Source organism: Bos indicus x Bos taurus, chromosome 10 (genome assembly GCF_003369695.1).
Source record: "Bos indicus x Bos taurus breed Angus x Brahman F1 hybrid chromosome 10, Bos_hybrid_MaternalHap_v2.0, whole genome shotgun sequence".
Lineage (NCBI taxonomy): Eukaryota > Metazoa > Chordata > Mammalia > Artiodactyla > Bovidae > Bos > Bos indicus x Bos taurus.
In genome coordinates, this window is record NC_040085.1 from 89,669,049 (window position 1) to 89,691,274 (window position 22,226).

Sequence of the window (22,226 nt, forward strand, 5' to 3'; positions counted from 1 at the left end):
AAGTCATTACTTTCATAAATAGCTCAGCTATCTAGGGCCAGTGTCCTGTGTTTTTCCACATCCTGAGCTTCCTTGGGGGTCACCATAGGGAGTGACTGCAGCCCTGATGTCGGTGAGCTTGTAGGTATTTTTCCCCTTCCTGAGTGTCCCTAGGGCTCAGGGACTCACAATGGAGGGCTGGAATTACAGATGACTGTGACATCCTTGTTTACTGATATGGCAGGAAATATTCCATTTCTCTCTCTCTCAGGAAAGTATGTATATTTTAATGATTCTCAAATGCTCCAAAAAGTAAATAAGAAATTCAGAAACCTAAACAACAAAAGGATTTATAGTGTTACTTCATTGTATGTTCAGAGGTATGGTGTTCTGGTCCAGTTTAGTTCAGTTCATATGCTCAGTTGTGTCCGACTCTTTGCGACCCCATGAACTGCAGCACACTAGGCCTCCCTGTCCATCACCAACTCCAGGAGTCCACCCATACCCATGTCCATCGAGTCGGTGATGCCATCCAATCATCTCTTCCTCTGTTGTCTCCTTCTCCTCCTGTCCTCAATCTTTCCTAGCATCAGGGTCTTGTCAAATGAGTCAGTTCTTCTCATCAGGTGGTCAAAGTACTGGAGTTTCAGCTTTAGCATCAGTCCTTCCAATGAATATTTAGGACTGATCTCCTTTAGGAGGGACTGGTTGGATCTCCTTGCAGTCCAAGGGATTCTCAAGAGTCTTATCCAACACCACAGTTCAAAAGCATCAATTCTTCAGTGCTCAGCTTTCTTTGTAGTCCAATTCTCACATCCATATATGACCACTGGAAAAACCATAGCCTTGACAAGATGGACCTGTGTTGGCAAAGTAATGTCTCTGCTTTTTAACATGCTGTCTATGTTGGTCATAACTTTCCTTCCAAGGAGCAAGTGTCTTTTAATTTTATGGCTGCAGTCACCATCTGCAGTGATTTTGGAGCCCAGAAAAATAAAGTCAGCCACTGTTTTCACTGTTTCCCCATTTCCCATGAATTGATGGGACAGATGCCATGATAGTTGTTTTCTAAATATTGAGCTTTAAGCCAACTTTTTCACTCTCCTCTTTCACTTTCATCAAGAGGCTCTTTAGTTCGTCTTCACTTTCTGCCATGAGGGTGGTGTCATCTGCATATCTGAGGTGATTGATATTTCTCCCAGCAATCTTGATTCCAGCTTGTGCTTCTTCCAATCCAGTGTTTCTCATGATGTACTCTGCGTATAAGTTAAATAAGTAGGGTGACAATATACAGCCTTGATGTACTCCTTTTCCTATTTGGAACCAGTCTGTTGTTCCATGTCCAGTTCTAACTGTTGCTTCCTGACCTGCATATAGGTTTCTCAAGAGGCAGGTCAGGTGGTCTGGTATTCCCATCTCTTTCAGAATTTTCCACAGTTTATTGTTATCCACACAGTCAAAGGCTTTGGCATAGTCAATAAAGCAGAAATAGATGTTTTTCTGAAACTCTCTTGCTTTTTCGATGATCCAGCGGATGTTGACAACTTGATCTCTGGTTCCTCTACCTTTTCTAAAAGCAGCTGGAACATCTGGAAGTTCATGGTTCATATATTGCTGAAGTCTGACTTGGAGAATTTTGAGCAACACTTTACTAGCATGTGAGATGAGTGCAATTGTGTGGTAGGTTGAGCATTCTTTGGCATTGCCTTTCTTTGGGATTGGAATGAAAACTGACCTTTTCCAGTCCTGTGGCCACTGCTGAGTTTTCCAAATTTGCTGGCATATTGAGTGCAGCACTTTCACAATATTGTGTTTCAGGATTTGAAATAGCTCCATTGGAATTCCATCACCTCCACTAGCTCTGTTCATAGTGATGCTTCCTAAGGCCCACTTGACATCTCATTTCAGGATGTCTGGCTCTAGGTGAGTATCACACATTGTGATTATCTGGGTCATGAAGATCTTTTTTGTACAGTTCTTCTGTGTATTCTTGCCATCTCTTCTTAATATCTTCTGTTTCTGTTAGGTCCCTACCATTTCTGTCCTTTATCGAGTCCATCTTTGCATGAAATGTTCCTTTGATATCTCTAATTTTCTTGAAGAGATCTCTAGTCTTTCCCATTCTATTGTTTTCCTCTATCTCTTTGCATTGATCGCTGAGGAAGGCTTTCTTATCTCTTCTTGCTATTCTTTGGAACTCTGCATTCAAATGGATATCTTTCCTTTTCTCCTTTGTTTTTTGCTTCTCTTCTTTTCACAGCTATTTGTAAGGCCTCCTCTGACAGCCATTTTTGCTTTTCTGCATTTCTTTTTCTTTGGGATGATCTTGATTCCTATCTCCTGTACAATGTCATGAACATCCCTCCGTAGTTCATCCGGCACTCTGTCTATCAGATCTAGTCCCCTAAATCTATTCTCACGTCCACTGTATAAGGGATTTGATTTAGGTCATACCTGAATGGTCTATTAGTTTTCTCCACTTTCTTCAAAAAAAGAAAAAATGAAAAAGTAAAGTATTGGTTGGTGTCTTCCCATCCAGAATGAGTAATGTCACACACACACACACACACACACACACACACACACACACACACACACACACTGTGAGTCCTGGGTAAATCCAAAAGAAACATTTCTTATGTTTGCATCTTCATTACAGCCATTTCTTTATCCATATCAGTAGCCTCATTTGTGTAAACTTATTCACCTAAATTCAAATTGAATGAAGTAGAAAGGACTCTTATTCATATAGCACAGAAGATGTGAATTTGTATATTTACTGTGGTAGACACTGAGGAAATAGCATGCTTTGATGCGACCAATTGGACAGCCAGCTTTTTGACTTGAAGGTTCTTTCTGACATCGCTTTTATTTATGTGGCCATTTCACAAACCTAAATCAAACTAGTTCCACATTATTCTTACCTTCTCTGTCTTCTCAGATGTATTTCACTCAATGAAGCTGAAGGAGAAGTGGTGCTGGAAGGAAGATGTCTGTTTCATGCATAATCTGATAATGAAATAAATTCTAAAACTGGATGGCTTAGAAGGCACTAGAAGAAAATATAATCAAATGTTCCTGAAATGTCATGGTAAAGAAGAATGAGAAACAAAGCTTCAAGTTTAGAAGGCAAAATGGAGAAATAAATGGTAGTACTGATGAATGGAAGAATAAAGTATTCCATAAACAAGTGTAGAGGTAAATAAACTTGGAAAATATTTGCAACATATGTTACTAATGTGGCATTGATACCTTTCATAGAATTTAAGCTCTTTAAAATTGTCTTTTTTTTTTTAAGATGGGTATCTCTACTATTATGTTTTCTATAGGATTATTATCTATGATTTCGATATACAGTAGAGGTCCTGCTGAAATCCTGAAATTGAAAAATCAAAAGTCACCTCCTAGAAAGTAGACAGGGAAACGTGGCAAGAATGAATATTATCAGTGCTATAGTTTAACACTGTTCTGGTTATGATAGCTAGAGTACAATGTATACAGATATCAAATAACCACAAGACACACTTTAAGTATCTTATACATGTATTTGTCAGTTTTACCTATTTATAAATCTGAAATTTTAAAAATCCTGTGAAATTTATTGTTTTTGTTTAGTCACTAAATCGTGTCTGACTCCTCAGTCCCAAGGACTGTAGCCTGCCAGGCTCCTCTGTCCATGGGATTTCCCAGTCAAGAATACTGGAGTGGGTTGCCATTTCCTTCTCCAGGGGATCTTCCCAACCCAGGGATCTAGCCCACAGCTCCTGCATTACAGGAGGATTCTTTCCTGCTGGGCCACCAGGGAAGCCCAAGGTGAAATGTATGCATAGTATTAGAAAACAATGCCTTTTATGATAATGTTCTTTGTTCCTTTGACTAATAGTTTGTGAAATTGAGTTTCTGGATCTCCACTGTGTGCAATGGCATAAGATATTCCCTAGTGGGAGTGTTCAGTCGTGTCCCACTCTGCTATCCTGCGGATTGTAGACCACCAGGCTCCTTTTTCCGTGGGATTTCCCAGCTAAGAATACTGGAGTGTATTGTCATTTCCTCTTCCAGGTGATCTTCCTGACCGAATCCGTGTCTTCCACATTGGCAGGAGGATTCTTTGCCACTGAGCCACTCTAGTAAAATACTTTATAACTCTATAGTGGTGCTCGCAGAAGCAAAACAGGAAGGGAAAATGAAAACCTGGTGAGGAATATTACTCTCCCTTCCAAAGTTCCACTGAAACTTAGTTGCCACCAGGTGACTTGTGGATCATCTCAGGGCATTGCAGCACATCGGCGTCTCAGAACCGGTCGCGGCCAGTGCTTTTATGCACCCAGCAGTGGGACTTATCAAGTCCATCATAGCAAATGGTAAGTCCATGTTTTTGAGCCCATACGTAACTTTCACTGCTGCCACTATAGATATTTTCTTTATGTAGCCTTTGAACAAGCAGTTGAGTTGCTGGAGGAAATGAACTTATTTTCATAGAAGTACATATTGTCTATGGGTTTATGGAAAGTATTCTCTGCAGCTAGGATCCGCATGCAGATGTGTGTGTGTGTGTGTGTGTGTGTGTCTACCATTCAAATGAAACACAATTCTGAAATTCCTATTCAGAGCCCATTATGGCCTTCTGTTATATTGTTCCTTATCCTGAACATCCAGCCAAACATCAGTCATTGATCATGTCCTAATGTAAATCCAGGCCTGGGTGAGTATCTCTATGTAGAACAAATGGGCAGTGAAACATTCTGCTTAATATTCTGCCAGCTGGAAGGATCTTCCCCTTGTCTTTCAAGAGCAGCCTTGAGAGAGCTGGACTACGTCAGGAGTCACCTGTATGTACAGTCACCAGACCCAGCTTATTTTGTTTTGCAGTCGACTGTGAAGTCAGAGGAACTCCCTTGTAGATTTAGGAGGATATCAAGCAGGCAGTAACAGTGCTGCAGGTGGATACACAGGACGTTGGCTTCTCACAGAATGCCTTCTCTTTCAGGCTTGCCACCTCTGGGAAGAAGTGCCGGAGAGCAGGGAATGGATCTCCAATACTCAGGAGGCCGTCAATGCTGTCTGCCTCAAGCTTGGTTGAATCTCTTTTAGTCCCTTTCCCTCTTTATATTTCTTTATTCTCCTTCTAAGCAATGTGGCTTTTCTTTTTTTTTTTTTTTAGTGAGTTTAAGCATTAAAAATCACACAGGTTATTTGGGAAGATAAGACCAATTTAGCAAACTTGGGGTTTTCCCTCAACCACACAGCTTCATTTAAGACAAGAAAGAAAAGTCAATTATCTGCTTATACAGGACCAGAGAAAGTGAGAAAATATACAGAAGGAAACTTTAAAAAGGAAAAGGAAAGCAAAAGAAAAGAAAACAAAAAACTACAGGAGCAAGGAAGAAAACAGAAGAAGAGAAATTTTTTAAAATTACATTAAGCAGTATAACAAAACTTATTTGGCCACTTGTATTTTTATCCTTGTAAGTATAGCCATATTGCATTCCAAAGATGGTAGAATCAGAAAGAATCAACATTTAGCTATTTTTTTATTGTGTTACAATATAATTTCATCAACTGAGTGACACTATCCTGATGGACATACCGCTACATATGGCCTCTCATGTTGGGTCATGATACAGGTGTGAATTACCTGGTTTTTCCATTATGAATCAGCTATTTGCAAAACTATGAGACACTGAGAGAGCACCTGCAGAGAGACTCCTCCCAATTGTCAAGGCTTTTTAACCCCCTTCCTAAACATTTTTTCTTCTTCTCTCCTTAGTTACATCACGGTTTTCCAGGCCTCTTTGTTTAATGAAAGAAAACGTTCTGAACGGATTCACCCTGAACTGCCAGATGAGTTAATATTTATTTCTTTTCTGCACATGCCTAGAAAAGATAAGGCTTAGTCTAAAGTAAATAATGTTTACCGAATGGTAGAATTCACACACCACAGTGGTACTTGACAATGGCAGTAAGACTCAACTACATACTCTGAAGCCATTATCTGTTAGAAAGATGTGTTGAAAAGTCAAGTTCCTGGCAGAAGAGAAAGCTCCGTCTATTAAGCAATGATTCCCAGCAAGAGTTTCTCCAAGCTGTTAAATAGGTTTGGCTCTTTGAAAGCCTTCTTATAGTCCATTAGGCAGTGTGAGCATTCCCAGAGGAATAATGTTCACTGATGATCAATCGCATTGTTGATACAATTAAGATCCCCACAGCTAGGGACTTTAAATACCTATCGTTTTTTTTTTTTGTCATTTCCTGAAATCCTGCTCTTTTTTTGTATTTTTCTAAGCGTAAGGTTCATGAAAAGGTGAATGTTAATCACAACATTTGAGAAAAATCCCTTAGCTCATTATGTGCCATGAATATGTGAAAAATAGGCTTAAACCACTGCCAAAAATGTTTTTTTGTGACTTTTTAGTTAATTATGATAACTTCCAGAAAAGAAAAAAGGGTAACTTTGAACTTCATGCCCTTTGTAAGTAAACTTGAGCCAGAAAATCTTGCTCTTATAAATTTTAACATTTTGCATTTTCATATTTATTAAATCATAACTTTGATTCAGTATTATTGTTTAGCATTTTACTATAGCAAAGAGTCTGGATAAATTCATACTTCATAAAAATCAGGGGATTTTTAATGTCTGAGGTACTTAAGTACTCAACTTGTAATTAATTAAAATAATTTGTCCAAATAAATAAAAGGAATGCACAGGGTGTCTATTTTTACATAATCTCCCTTTACTTTAAAATCTATTCACAATAGTACAACATCAATTTAATTTTCATAAACTGCCAAAGAAAATATGTCAAAAGTGATAATTCTTTTCAAAAACAGCAAAAGCACATGCTCAACAGTATTTGCATTTTAAATACTGAATATTCTATTTGTTTGGGTCAATAATTTGTCTTTTAAAGGGATTAAGATATTTAATTATGTTGATGAAATAACCTTATAAGAATGCATCTGACTAAGTAACAATTTTCAAAATAAAAATGATTAAATTGTGAGCTTTTCAACCTAACAAAGGCCATATTTATTTTAAAAAATTGTTTTTATATTCTCCAGGGGAAGCTTTGCTTAATATATGGAATTAAACTAATGTCAGCACAATTCCAAAATCAGTTATAATTTTTGCTTTAAATAAATTTTGAAAGTATGTGTGTAATATATTTACAGATTTTGGGTAATTGATTTAATTCTACTCTGGAAGTAAACTTCTAGTAAAGATAGCTTGTTTGTCCTTAGGTGGAAATTAGTTGAATGCATAATTTTTGCCAGCTTTTCAACAACTGTTTGGGCATTAGGTTAGACAACTTATCAAATGCTTAACTGTCCCAGGCTTCACAAAGGCTTTGGCTACTTCAAGGGAAAAACAAATACAGTAACACATGAAGGATAATCCATTACCCATTTTAGTCTATTGTTCTGGCTTTTGTAGGCTCACTCCTTGCCAACACCAACATAAAGGAACTTGAGGTCACCAGTGAAGTGCTGACAGGGAACAAATTGCCATTCTTAGTACCAGCGTGTACCCCTGTTTGTTTGCATACAAGGGTCCTATTCTGCCTCTTTCATGATGATTTCAAACCTAAGGTGGAATATAGGCTAAAAATACTGGAACGTGTGCAAAGAAGACACACCTTCAAAACAGTAATAAGCACAAAGCAAGTGTCCTACAGATGCATGAAAAATTATGTCTTTATTTGTTCGATATACCATTGATATCTATTCTTATATGATATTCATCATACAAATATTATCACTAACTATTCACAATGCAGAGAAACAGTTCTTCTTTCTCAAGCCACACCTTTCTTTGCCTAGCATCGCCTCCCTCTTCAAAATCTGACATTTGATCTACTGACCTACTTTGCTGTTGCCATGTATGCAACATACCTATCCTTGGTTCTTCAGGAAGTATTTGGATTTGCTTAAAACCAGCTCAGAGAGAACTGTCATGGATCTCGTGGGTAAGATTAATTTTAGAGCCTGCTGGCCTCTTGGCCAAGTTTATTACTACTAATAAATCACACTTGGGCCACCCACCCGCTCTGTCTTCTCTCTTTTTCAGTGGTGTCCGGCAATCTTCTTTAGCCCTCGCTGTCATGATGTTCAAGATTTAAAAGGTCTTGCTCCTGCCTGATCCACTTTGAGAACTCCCATTAATTTCAGTGTACAGGTTCATACCTACACAGAATTCATCAAAAGATTTTAAAGTGTTAGCACAAGCTGTCAAGTTAATGGAATTTAAGCAGACTTCACACACAGGGAATTAACAATATACAAATTAAGAAAAACAAATCTAGTCCTTGAGGATATCTTCTTCATATATATGTAAATTTTAAAGCAGTATTATATCATTTTGAGGCTTTTCTTTCATTAAAATTTCTAGTTATATGATGTGGCATCCTTTATTACATGAGGATTTCTTGTTTGTTTGTTTGAAGTACCGATAAATCTACAAAACTTTAGACTGTAAAGGAGATGGCAGTTTCTTTAGAGTGTCATAAAGTAGTGTCAACGTTAGCAGCCTATACAACTCTGACTTGTTCCCTTTTCTGTTCATCAAGTTTTTAAATGATGTCTCCTTTCTAACTCCTAACATATTCTTAGAAAGGACATTTTGCCAGCCTGGACTTACAAATGTCAAGATAGTATCAGATACAATAATCACATATCCTTTATTTTTTTAAAATCTGCTGTTTTGGGTTGCCAATTCACCTTTTCCTTATTTTAGAAAGATCAATTGAAATCCAAATACTTTGGTCTCGAATTCATTAATTAAAACTCTTGCTTGCCTATGCTAAATCTACTCTGTTCATTCTTATAAGAGCAACCAGATACTATTTAAGCTAAACTAGCAGCCTCTTGATGACCACAACCACAAAATTAACAAATGCTTGCTCCTTGGAAGAAAATCTATGACAAACTTAGACAGCATGTTAAAAAGCAGAGACATTGCTTTACTGACAAAGGTCTGCATAATCAAAGCTATGTTTTTTACAATATTCATGTGGGGATATGAGACGTGGCCCATAAAGAAGGCTATGTGCCAAAGAATTAATGTTTTCAAATGGTGGTACTGGAGAGGACTCTTGAGAGTCTGTTGGACAGCAAGGAGATCCAACCAGTCCACCCTAAAGGAAATCAGTCCTGAATATCCATTGGAAGGACTAATGCTGAAACTGACTAATAATTTGGCCACCTGGTGTGAAGAGCTGACTGCTGATGCTGGGAAAGATTGAGGGCAAGAGGAAAAAGGGGCGACAGAGGATGAGATGTTTGGATGACATCATCAACCCAATGGAGCTGTGTTTGAGCAAACTCTGGAAGATAGTGAAGGACAGGGAAGCCTGGTGTGCTGAAGTTCATGGGGTCGCAAAGAGTTGGACACAACTGACTGACTGAACAACAACAAAAGCAGTATATTCAAAGAAGATAGCCACTCACCTCACTTTCTTTCCGCTTCTTCAACTCTAGAAGATCCATCTTAGTGAATCTGACATACAATTCTTTTTTTCCAGTGATTGTGTGCAGATGACCTATGACCCACTGGTGCAGACAAAACTGGGGATAGGCTGATAGAGGTATTTGTGAATATTATAAGAAGGAGAGAGAACAGTGTGAAAGGAAGCAAACCTCTTTCCTTTCTTCTTGTCCTTCCCATTCGGGCATCTTCCTTCCTTGCTGAAAGCTTCTTAGTTGCTCTGGCTGTCTTCCAGCCATGGATGGAAGCACTGGAAATGTAGGAATAACAAATGGAGGAAAGCAGGCTTTTACATCCTCTACCTGGGGGCTTAGCCAGTCCAAGGAGGCTTCTGCTGTTGCAGGTCTTGCTATGCAATTTATTTGTTTGTGTTGTTTTATTGAAACCAAAAACATGATTGTTGATTCAAGGATATAAGCTTTACAGATCAACTAAGAACTGAGATAGTAAATGCCTCTATAGAAAAGCCCTCTGTGGGAAACTTTTGAATGTTTATGAAGCATAATGTAGGAGAAGCAGAGTGCTGAGAAATTAACTTTTCTCACAACACGTGAAGGCTGTTCTCCCAGAAGTCTATGACACAGGAGAACTATTCAAGTTGTGGTGGTCTAACATACAGAATCACTCACCCTCCTCCTGTGTGATGTGCCAGAAATTTGACTCATGCCTTGATTTTAAAATTCACCATGCATTTTTGTAAAGAATAATATCCATTGGTCTTCCTTGCTTGTCCATAAGCCAATTGATATTTTTATATCAGAAGTAGATTTCTTTTGGAATATAATCAAATGCTGTTGAATAGGCAGCAGGAAAAAGTATATATACATATATATGAAAATATTTAAATATATATCTATATATATGAAAAATTATTATGTTTATGTATTTATGTCTAAATACACATGTCTATCTATCTATCTATAATTTTTTACATGCTTTCCCACCTAAATTTTAATCAGTCATAAGACAGGGCAGTAGATAATGTCTACAATTAAGTAGGCATTTATAAACATATAGGCTACACATATGATACATATTTCAGTATTAGTGCTGAAAAACTACTCTATCTTTTCTCAGAATTTAGTGAAGAGGGTTGAATATCTACATTACTTTGATAACCATCACAGGTATTTCTGGTGACTAGTTTTGAGAACTGCTTGACCTGACAATAAGAAATAGAGACCCAATGACAACCTGCATCCAGAGAGTCTGAAGTGCTGCCACTTTAGATTGTATTAATTGAAACATAAAAGTGCCCAAAAAGAAGCGTCATTCTTTCTAGTGTATCAGATGAATTCTATTGCAAATAACAACAGATTCATCAGCTTCAAATGGCCTTCCAACTAGCCTCAGGATTCTTCTTATTTTCTTTATCATCTTGTTAGTTCCATATCATTTTCACTCCACATGGACTTAAATGTCTCAGTTTAGTGGCTTTCCAATTGAGAAAGTGCAATATTCAGAGCTATCAAAAGCAGGTCATTTCAGGGGTATGGCTGTTGGAAGGTTTCACTTATATTCCTCTAATCACTGAAGTATCAATGAGAGTGACTCCAAGCTCAAGTGCCAGGAATCCTTCATCACTCTCCAAGACTGAGTCTATTCAGGGCAAAGCGAACTGAAACCCTGTCAGAGAAGAAAATAAGGGCCGTTCTCAGCCAGAGAACTCATTATCATGATATTTGTCTCTGATGCATCTAACTGGTCTTTGCAGATGGACCTGATTCATCAATTCTTTATACTCTTGTTCATGTTAGTTGTTTGAGATCATTTTTAGAATAAGGGCTTCAATGAAGGCCCTTGAGGATTATTCAAATAAATGGAAAGCTTTGGTTAAAATATTTTCTGCAAATACAGTAGATCCCTTTTATCTGCAGGGGATAGGTTCCAAGACCCCCATGTATGCCTGAAATCAGCACTGAACCGGGTATATACTGTTTTTTTTTTTTTTTCCCCCTATATATACCCAAGGATTGAACCTGGGTTGCCTGCATTGCAGGCAGATTCTTTACTGTTTGCGCAACCAGGAAAGCCTCATACAAACATACTTATGAAAAAGTTTAATTTATAAATTAGGCAAAGTAAGCAATTAACAACAATAACTAATAATACAATAGAACAAATATAACACAACATTGCAATAAAGTTTACTTGAATGTGCTCTCTTTCTCAAAAATATCCTTTGTGTAAATGTAATGTCTTCACTAATCACTTATCCTCAGGGGGCGCAGAGGTAAAGAATCCACCTGCCAGTGCAGGAGACACAAGAGACACGGGTTCAATCCCTGGGTCTGGAGGATCCCTCGGAGTAGGAATTGGCCACCCACTCCAGTATTCTGGCTGGAGGATTCCAGGGACAGAGAAGCCTGGAGGGTTACAGTCCAAGAGGTTGCAGAGAGGCAGACACGACTGAGCACACAACTACAAGCACTGCTATGGTAGAGAGGTCGTAATTTTGCAGTTTGAGTTGTGACAGCAAAACTGGCATGAATTTCTTTTTCCTTGTTCACAATTTATTAGAAGATTAATTCTTATCATAGATCTTAGCAACGTCAGGATGCAATATTTGTCCTTATTAAGCAGAGAACTTTCATCTTTTCACTTAAAGTACTTTACAGCTTCTCTTTGGCTTATCTGAATTGCCAGTATCAGTACTCTAGTGGTTTAGGGTCATTATTAAATAAAATAAAGGTTTCTTGAACACAAGCACTGAGATAACACAAGAGTCCATCTGAAAATCAAAACAGCTACTCAGTGGCTAAGGCGAAGGACACCTAGACAAAGGGATGACCCTTATTCCGGATGGAGCAGAGCATCCCAGCACGAGATTTCATCAAGCTACTCAGAATGGTGTGGAATTTAAAACGCAGGAATTGCTTATTTCTGAAAATTTCCATTGAATATCTTCAGCTTGTAGTTTATAGGTGCATAACTGAAACCGGGGTAAGGGAAATTTTCGATAAGTGGGGACTTCTGTAAGGGTGGAACAGCTAAGCAATTTAAGTGCAGGTAAACCAAGGAAGGCAGCTTTGTATGTGAAAGATACGGAGTCACTGGAATTAAATTGCTGGCAAATTAAGCTATTTATATTTTTCCAAGCTTCCATTCTTTATCTACAAAGCAGGTGTAAAGATATTTTTTGTTTTAAAGACAAAAAGTCTATCTACAAAAAAGTCCTTGGAAGGTGGTAAGTAAGAACACCATAGAAGTCAGCCAGTATCACTGTAATTATTAACACTTACTATGTTTTAAAATGATTTAGTACGAGTTCTTCAGGAAATATGACTATCGTTTGTTATCACTAAATTAATGTAGAAACCTAAATCTCAGTTCAGTTAAGTCGCTCAGTCATGTCCAACTCTTTGCCACTCCATGAATCACAGCGTGCCAGGCCTCCCTGTCCATCACCAACTCCCGGAGTCCACACAAACCCATGTCCATTGAGTTGGTGATGGAATCCAACCATCTCATCTTCTGTCATCCCCTTCTCCTCCTGCCCCCAATCCCTTCCAGCATCAGAGTCTTTTCAAATAAGTCAACTCTTCGCATGAGGTGGCCAAAGTATTGGAGTTTCAGCTTTAGCATCAGTCCTTCCAATGAACACTCAGGACTTATCTCCTTTAGAATGGACTGGTTGGATCTCCTTGCAGTCCAAGGGACTCTCAAGAGTCTTCTCCAACACCACAGTTCAAAAGCATCAATTCTTCAGTGCTCAGCTTTCTTCACAGTCCAACTCTCACATCCATACATGACCACAGGAAAAACCATAGCCTTGACTAGACGAACCTTTGTTGGCAAAGTAATGTCTCTGCTTTTCAACATGCTATCTAGGTTGGTCATAACTTTCCTTCCAAGGAGTAAGCGTCTTTTAATTTCATGGCTACAATCACCATCTGCAGTGATTTTGGAGCCCAGAAAAATAAAGTCAGACACTGTTTTCCCATCTTTTTCCCATGAAGTGATGGGACCATATGCCATGATCTTAGTTTTCTGAATGTTGAGCTTTAAGTCAACTTTTCACTCTCCACTTTCATTTTCATCAAGAGGCTTTTTAGTTCCATTTCACATTATGCCATAAAGGTGGTGTCATCTGCATATCTGAGGTTATTGATATTTCTCCCAGCAATCTTGATTCCAGCTTTAATCTAAAGAGACAAAATTAATTAGCATAAGATAGAAATAACAAAAGAATAACATATGAGCTAGGTAATTTTATCTGTTCTTGCAGAGTTCATCAAAAGTTCAACCATTATTCTGTAACATCATTAATGATTTGAATTCTCTGATAATCATTTTTTGGTGTTAAATAATTACTTTATGCTTCTATTTTACTCAAAATTGCTAATACACTTAGTAAAGTGTATTATTTTTTGAACTGTGGGGCACAGAAATATATGGAGAAAGATTGCCTAACCTCACAGTTTATAAACTTATAAAAAGCCTAAGTAATGGTTTTTATTTTTAGCAAAGTAAGTAAATAAATAATAGGAGAGGCAAAAGTTAGATACAAACATGATAGAAGGCTTAGTGGGATTTCTCCCACAATTCAAAGAATCACAAAAGAAAAAGCAAATACTAGTGATGAATTAACTATGAATTGGATTCTTAGTAAGAGATAATTATATAGGGGATATTGTAGAAGATTTTGAATGATTAGGATTTGTACAACCATATTTGAGGTATGATTACAGGTCAGACAGAAAGATATGTGTGAGGATTAATAACTTCTGGAGTCACAAAAGCCCTTCCCATGTTCACTGAAACCAGACACAAAGGGTAAGAACAAGTCCAGCAAACTTGACTCAGGCTAGATCATAGGAACCCATCAAGGGTTAAGAGAAATGTTTACAGGGTAGTTTAAAGTCAGATCAGATCAGTTGCTCAGTCGTGTCAACTCTTTGTGAACCCATGAATCCCAGCACACCAGGCCTCCCTGTCCATCACCAACTCCCGGAGTTCACTCAGGCTCACGTCCATTGAGTCAGTGATGCCATCAAGCCATCTCATCCTCTGTCATCCCCTTCTCCTCTTGCTCCCGATCCCTCCCAGCATCAGAGTCTTTTCCAATGAGTCAACTCTTCGCATGAGGTGGCCAAAGTATTGGAGTTTCAGCTTTAGCATCATTCCTTCCAAAGAAATCCCAGGGCTGATCTCCTTCAGAATGGACTGGTTGGATCTCCTTGCAGTCCAAGGGACTCTTAAGAGTCTTCTCCAACACCACAGTTCAAAAGCATCAATTCTTCGGCACTCAGCCTTCTTCACAGTCCAACTCTCACATCCATACATGACCACAGGAAAAACCATAGCCTTGACTAGACGAATCTTTGTTGGCAAAGTAATGTCTCTGCTTTTGAATATGCTATCTAGGTTGGTCATAACTTTCCTTCCAAGGAGTAAGTGTCTTTTAATGTCATGGCTGCAGTCACCATCTGCAGTGATTTTGGAGCCCCCCCAAAATAAAGTCTGACACTGTTTCCACTGTTTCGCCATCTATTTCCCATGAAGTGATGAGACTGGATGCCATGATCTTCATTTTCTGAATGTTGAGCTTTAAGCCAACTTTTTCACTCTCTACTTCCACTTTCATCAAGAGGCTTTTTATTTCCTCTTCACTTTCTGCCATAAGGGTGGTGTCATCTGCATATCTGAGGTTATTGATATTTCTCCCAGCAATCTTGATTCCAGTTTGTGCTTCTTCCAGCCCAGCGTTTCTCATGATGTACTCTGCATATAAGTTAAATAAACAGGGTGACAATATACAGCCTTTATGTACTCCTTTTCCTATTTGGAACCAGTCTTCTTTTCACAGCCTTACAAATACCTATGAAAAGAAGAGAAGTGAAAAGCAAAAGAGAAAAGGAAAGATTAAACATTTGAATGCAGAGTTCCAAAGAATAGCAAGAAGAGATAAGAAAGCCTTCTTCAGCGATCAATGCAAAGAAATAGAGGAAAACAACAGAATGGGAACGACTAGAGATCTCTTCAAGAAAATCAGAGATACCAAAGGAACATTTCATGCAAAGATGGGCTCAATAAAGGACAGAAATGGTATGGACCTAACAGAAGCAGATGATATTAAGAAGAGATGGCAAGAATACACAGAAGAACTGTACAAAAATATCTTCACCTCCCAGATAATCACAATGGTGTGATCACTGACCTAGAGCCAGACATCCTGGAATGTGGAGTCAAGTGGGCCTTAGAAAGCATCACTACGAACAAAGCTAGTGGAGGTGATGGAATTCCAGTTGAGCTATTTCAAATCCTGAAAGATGATGCTGTGAAAGTGCTGCACTCAATATGCCAGCAAACTGGGAAAACTCAGCTGTGCCCACAGGACTGGAAAAGGTCAGTTTTCATTCCAATCCCAAAGAAAGGCAATGCCAAAGAATGCTCAAACTATCACACAATTGCAGTCATCTCACAGGCTAGTAAAGTAATGTTTAAAATTCTCCAAGCCAGGCTTCAGCAATATGTGAACCATGAACTTCCTGATGTTCAAGCTGGTTTTAGAAAAGGGGGAGGAACCAGAGATCAAATTGCCAACATCTGCTGGATCATAGAAAAAGCAAGAGAGTTCCAGAAAAACATCTATTTCTGCTTTATTGACTATGCCAAAGCCTTTGCATGTGTGGATCACAATAAACTGTGGAAAATTCTGAAAGAGATGGGAATACCAGACCACCTGATCTGCCTCTTGAGAAATTTGTATGCAGCTCAGGAAGCAACAGTTAGAACTGGACATGGGACAACAGACTGGTTCCAAATAGGAAAAGGAGTTTGTCAAGGCTGTATATTGTCACCCTGTTTATTTAACTTATATGCAGAGTAGTTAAAGTACCCTTTGTCAAAAAATAATGACAAGTTTACAAGCTGATATGCATGCTAAAGAAGAGACACACAGTTTAAAGAGTACATAAACTGAACTACGTAAAAATTTGAAAACTAAAAGGCAAGTTAGAAATTTGAAAAAAAAATTAACATATATAGTAGACACATTTCAGAATAAGTAGCTTTTAGAAATCAATAAGAACAACAAATTTTAAAAACTGCTTGGAAAGACAAATGCTAAGTTTATCAATGAAAAAGTCATCAGATAAGCCATAAATATACAAATAACCACAAGAAAAAAATCAAACTACAGAATAAACAAATAATGTAAAATAAAACGGTATAACTATCAAGTTGATAAAAATTTTTTTAATGACAATGAAGGTCCACAAAAAGGGGAATGTCACACACATTTAATGTAAGATGAACAGGTTAGGTAGGAAAATGAATTTGTTCTTTTTGAAACAAAAATGATATGTATCAACTGGCTCAACATTTTGCTCCTAGTCTGAGCAACACTGTATATACAAATTCATTCTAAGCAAATTATTATGTGTGCCCAAGAATGTTCATTATATTGTTACTTAATATATAAACTTGGAATTGTGTACAGTGGGTTTGAGGCAGGGCCATCAAGTATGATGTTACAGAAAGCAGCATTTTCCATAAACTATGATTCAAATACATAGTTTAGAACTTTTCAAAACAGTGGTTCTAATCTGAGACATTATTTATATAAATTATTGAAATATATAATGCAAAAGTAGGATTATATTTATAATCTAAAATTGATAATATGAAAATATATTAATAATGCATTAAATGAAAAAAGCAGCTTATAAAATAATATATATGCAAAATGCAAAAGTAAAGACAAATACACATAAATAAAGCAAACACACTATAAAAGTTTAAAAATAGACCAAATAGCTATTTTTTTAAGATGTAAGTGGTATATTTGTTGTTACATTTTTCTGCAAAATGAACATTTTATTCACGTTTCTTATGAAAACTACAAATGGATAAGGAGAGAGACAGCATAAAGAATAAAATATTTAATTTTTTCTTATGTACATTAAGGATAATATATATGGAATGTACATGGCATATATATGGAATTAGGGAAAAATCACTTGGAATGGAAATAAGGATGTGGAGAACTTATAATAAGATGTTCTCTGGTGAATTAAAAGGAGTACGTAGATTCGAAAATCTGCAGATATAACTTATAATGTAAGGTTGTGAGGTTTTCCATAAAATATTCAAAAAATTCATTGAACTCCAAAGGCTAGAGGAAAACTTCAATCTATAAAGGTTTTTAAGAAAGTCTGTATACTTATATGTTGTCAGGCCAGCTTGGGTGAATACATTAAGTCTATTTACATTTTTAGAAGAAATGGAAGTAGAATTTTGCATTCTTTGTTGCCTGAAAAGTTGACACTCCAAGTTCACCACCTTTGTCTGCGGACAAGAAGTTCTTGTTCAATCCAATCAGAGTCCAAGTTCTAAAACCTTTGATGTAGTGGTGTCACTGAGGTGGAGACACTCATTGAATAAAATTCCCCGAGGGGATTCAATTAGTCTTCTCAGAAAACCCAAATGAAAGTCAAAGAAGAATTCTCTAATTGTAAATTTAAATCCTACTGACAGGCTCCTCAAATATGAGAGGTCTTGGTTCTTGTGTTTTAAGATCATCACACTCACACTCAGTCTTCGAGTTCTCGTCTCAAAGCATTCGATTGTCTCTTGGAGTTAACTGTATTTGAATGGACATTTTTATAAGGTGATTACCTAAGGATCTTCTCTCCAGGCCTCACTTCAGAGACGCACACACACAACAGATCCCAGACAGTTTGAGTTTTCTTAATTCTAACAGCTACATTTCAGGGGGGCGGTGGGGGAGGGGGGCGGGAAGAGGGGGAGGAAATGCAGAACAAACTCCTCTTTCAAGTGTGGAGAAATATTGCAGTGAAAACTTATTTTTGATCTTTCTCTTTACAAGTGCTGAAATCTTTTATTTTTTAATGGTGATAGTAAAACCTGAGCAGGAACACAAATTAATTTTATCATGGAGGAAATTACCTTGATCTTAGAGTAGTGTTCAATATACTATCAGGCAAGTGACCCTGGAGATATGGGACAGAAACGTTGAACAGGCTAAATTAAAATGCTAGCATTGGGTGGTTTATTAAAGCTATCTGAAACATATGCTGTGAGAATCTCAAGAAAGTGCATGGGGCAAGCTAGCACATGTAAAATACTTTACAGACAGAGGAGCAGGATGATAGGAATCCTGGGATGTACACTGTTCTCATATATACGAGAAGGTATCCTTTCTCGTAGACTACAAGAGGATGCTTGGGGCCAACAAATTACAAGAGGTCTACCTGAGGGTTTCAAGCCCAAGGTGACGTGGTCATACCTATAGCTCACCAGTTAGCTGGCTGAGCAGCTCTGGACTTCGTGCGCCTGTTGGGGAGAGGACGTCTAAGACGTCCTGATTATGATGCATCACATGTGCTTCTTGTGGATTTGCTAGATCATAAGTGTTCAATACTTTGGTCAGCTCATGTATGTTTAATCCCTGGTCACCATTTAGCGTCTCTTACATCTGGAGCCTTATATATCTTAAGATTATTTTGTATTCTATGTATATTAGGTATCATTTTCTTCCTTTCATCCTTTTCTGTGTTCACATAGATGCCCTACTCAGCATCTGCTTTATCTGTTCAAATTCATCTTATGAGTTTCATCAGATCTATCTGTTTTTTTTTCCTCAACAGCAAGCTTGAATGTTGTCAGGCAATACAACATATGCACATTATAGATTAAAAATATTTTTTTATTTCTAAATGCTGAAATATAACACAATTTTTCTTAAAAAAATCTAAGAAAACCCTTAAAATATAAGGGAACCATATTATACTGTAATCTTTTTTTTTTTTTTTTAAGTTGGCCACACCACATGGTTTTGGAATCTTAGCTCCCTGAACAGGAATCAAACCCAGACCATTGTCAGTAACAGTGTGTATCTCTAACCATTAGCTTCCCTGATAGCTCAGATAGTAAACAATTTGCCTACAGTGCAGGAGACCCAAGCTTGATCCCTGGGTGGGGAAGATCCCCTGGGGAAAGGAATGACTATTCACTCCAGTGTTCTCGCCTAGAGAATTCCATGGACAGAGAAGCCTGTGATCCACAAGGTCATAAAGGGTCAGATATGACCCAGCGACTTACAAACCACTGGACAGCCAGGGAGTTCCCCATACTATAGCTGTTATAGCTCAGTTCTTTCTTAATTGCTTTCTGCTAGACAATAGAATATCATCTGGTGGAAAAAAAAAAAAACAACGTTGCCAGAAAGTATACAAATTCTCATTAATTTGGTAAGTTTATATGACTCATCTGAACAATTCCTACAGTTATATATACATGCATATATACATGCATACAAATATAAATATGGAAGTGGGTTATTCAGAGCTGCTTTCAGATGTCAGTTTAATCATGCCTTTTTTCCAGGCTTTACAAAGTAATGCAATAAGGCTCACATTATGCAGATCACAAACGTATCAGCTAAGGGTGAATGGGGGAAATGTCAGAATACACTGAAAATGATTATTTGTATACCTCTACAAACATTCTCATAGCAACACCATACACAGTTTTAGAAGTGCTATATTTTTAAAAATATAATAAAATGAAAGAGCATGTGCTTGGACCCACAGTGATAATGAAGTCAGAAGGGTTCTGGTGTTGAAAACACCGAGGTCCAGGATTTATATTAAGAAGATGCAAAAAAAAAAAGTCCATGATCTTAAACAATAGAAAAAATTCCAATTATATTATACGATATGTAGTGGATATGTAACTATGTCATCTTCATGTTTGAATATTTACATAATCAAGTTAACCAAAAATCTTCCCTTTTTGTATTTCAATAATGAACCTGAGGGATGCCTTTGAATGCAACTGCAGTTCAGTTCAGTCACTCAGTTATGTCTGACTCTTTGCAACCCCTTGGACTGAAGCACACCAGGCTTCCCTGTATAGCACTAACTCCTGGAGCTTGCTCAAACTCATGTCCATCAAATCAATGATGCCATCCAGAAAAATAAGCTTAAAATCTAACAACAAAGCTGTTTTAAGTGTAATATGTGATCATTATAGAACTTAATAATAATTAAAACAAATAATACTTATCAAAAAAGTGTCACCATGCATTATAACTGTCAGTGTTTCACGGTATTTCCTAAACCTTTTTCTGAGCATACTTACATTTGCATAATTAGTATCAAATGTATATTTACATACATATGTATGTGTACATATGTACTCACTTCTCAGCAAGTAAAACAACTAATAATTAAGTACATTTTATGCAAAGACAAGGCCTGTACACCACCCCAAGAAAAGAAAAGCAACAGGAAAATGGTTTAATTAACACTTTAATACTGTAAAAAATATTGCAAAACTCCATTTAATAATTTATGTAAGCAAAACAGTGCTGCCTTCGTAAATTTATCACTACCAATATGATTTGATTAATATTTTTTCTGGATAACTTTATATTACACGCTGGGCAAACAAAAGTTATATTAAAATTTTACTAAAAGTGGGAAAATAAGTACCAATATATTTCAAAATATATTGGCAAATAAATGAGGAAACAGTGGAAACAGTGACAGACTTTATTTGTGGGGGCTCCAAAATAACTGCAGATGGTGACTGCAGCCATGAAATTAAAAGACACTTGCTCCTTGGAAAAAAAGTTATGACCAACCTAGACAGTATATTAAAAAGTATAGATATTACTTTGCCAACAAAGTCTGTCTAGTCAAAGCTATGGTTTTTCCAGTAGTCATGTATGGATGCGAGAGTTGGATTATAAAAAAAGCTGAGTGCCAAAGAATTGATGCTTTTGAACTGTGGTTTTGGAGAAGACTCCTGAGAGTCACTTGGACTGCAAGGAGATCCAACCAGTCCATCCTAAAAGAAATCAGTCCTGAATATCCATTGGAAGGAATGATGCTGAAGCTGAAACTCCAATACTTGGACCACCTGATGTGATGAACTGACTCATTTGAGAAAACCCTGATGCTGGGAAAGATTGAAGTGGGAGGAGAAGGGGATGACAAGATGAGATGGTTGGATGGTGTTACTGACTCAATGGACATGAGTCAGTAAACTCCAGAAGTTGGTGATGGACAGGAAGGCGTGGTGTGCTGTAGTCCATGGAGTCACAAAGAGTCAGACACGACTGAGCAACTGAACTGATATTTCAAAAAAATTATACTAGATACTTCCAGAAAATTCCAGTAAATAAAACTGCTACTGATAAGACATGTTCTGTATCTACATGTTAGATATATTTTTAAAAAGTATTAGAAAATATCCTGCAACCTCAAGCAGTTACATCAGTCTCACCAAAATTCAAATAAAAACTTTATTGTTTTAATTTTAACCACAAATCAAGTAATAGCAACTCTGAGTCCCTCTATATTAGTAATTAGATCCTTCTTTGATTCCACTTTTTTCTTGTTCCAAACTGTTAGCCTCATGCTATACATCCACTTTTGTCCCTGAAGTGTGTAAAAAGTGCCTAGAATTCTCAGTATCTTCCAAAAACATGCCAATACATACTTCATTATGGGAGGTATAAATATCAATAAACATTTAGCTGCTCAAAAATAAATACTTATATTTTCAAACTGACAATACATGCGATTTGGGTGTAAAACAGAAAGGATGTGTGAAGTGTTAAGTATCATCCCATTTCCATTCAGGAGTCTAGAATAATCAGTATATCCAGGTCAAGGATTACTCTCTCTGGCTTTTGGCCATGAAGCAGTTCTGAACATCATTAAACCACATAGTTTCTAGCACGACTTCCAGTGTCTGCTTTAAGAAGGTTCAGAGATGAAAAAATTCAAAC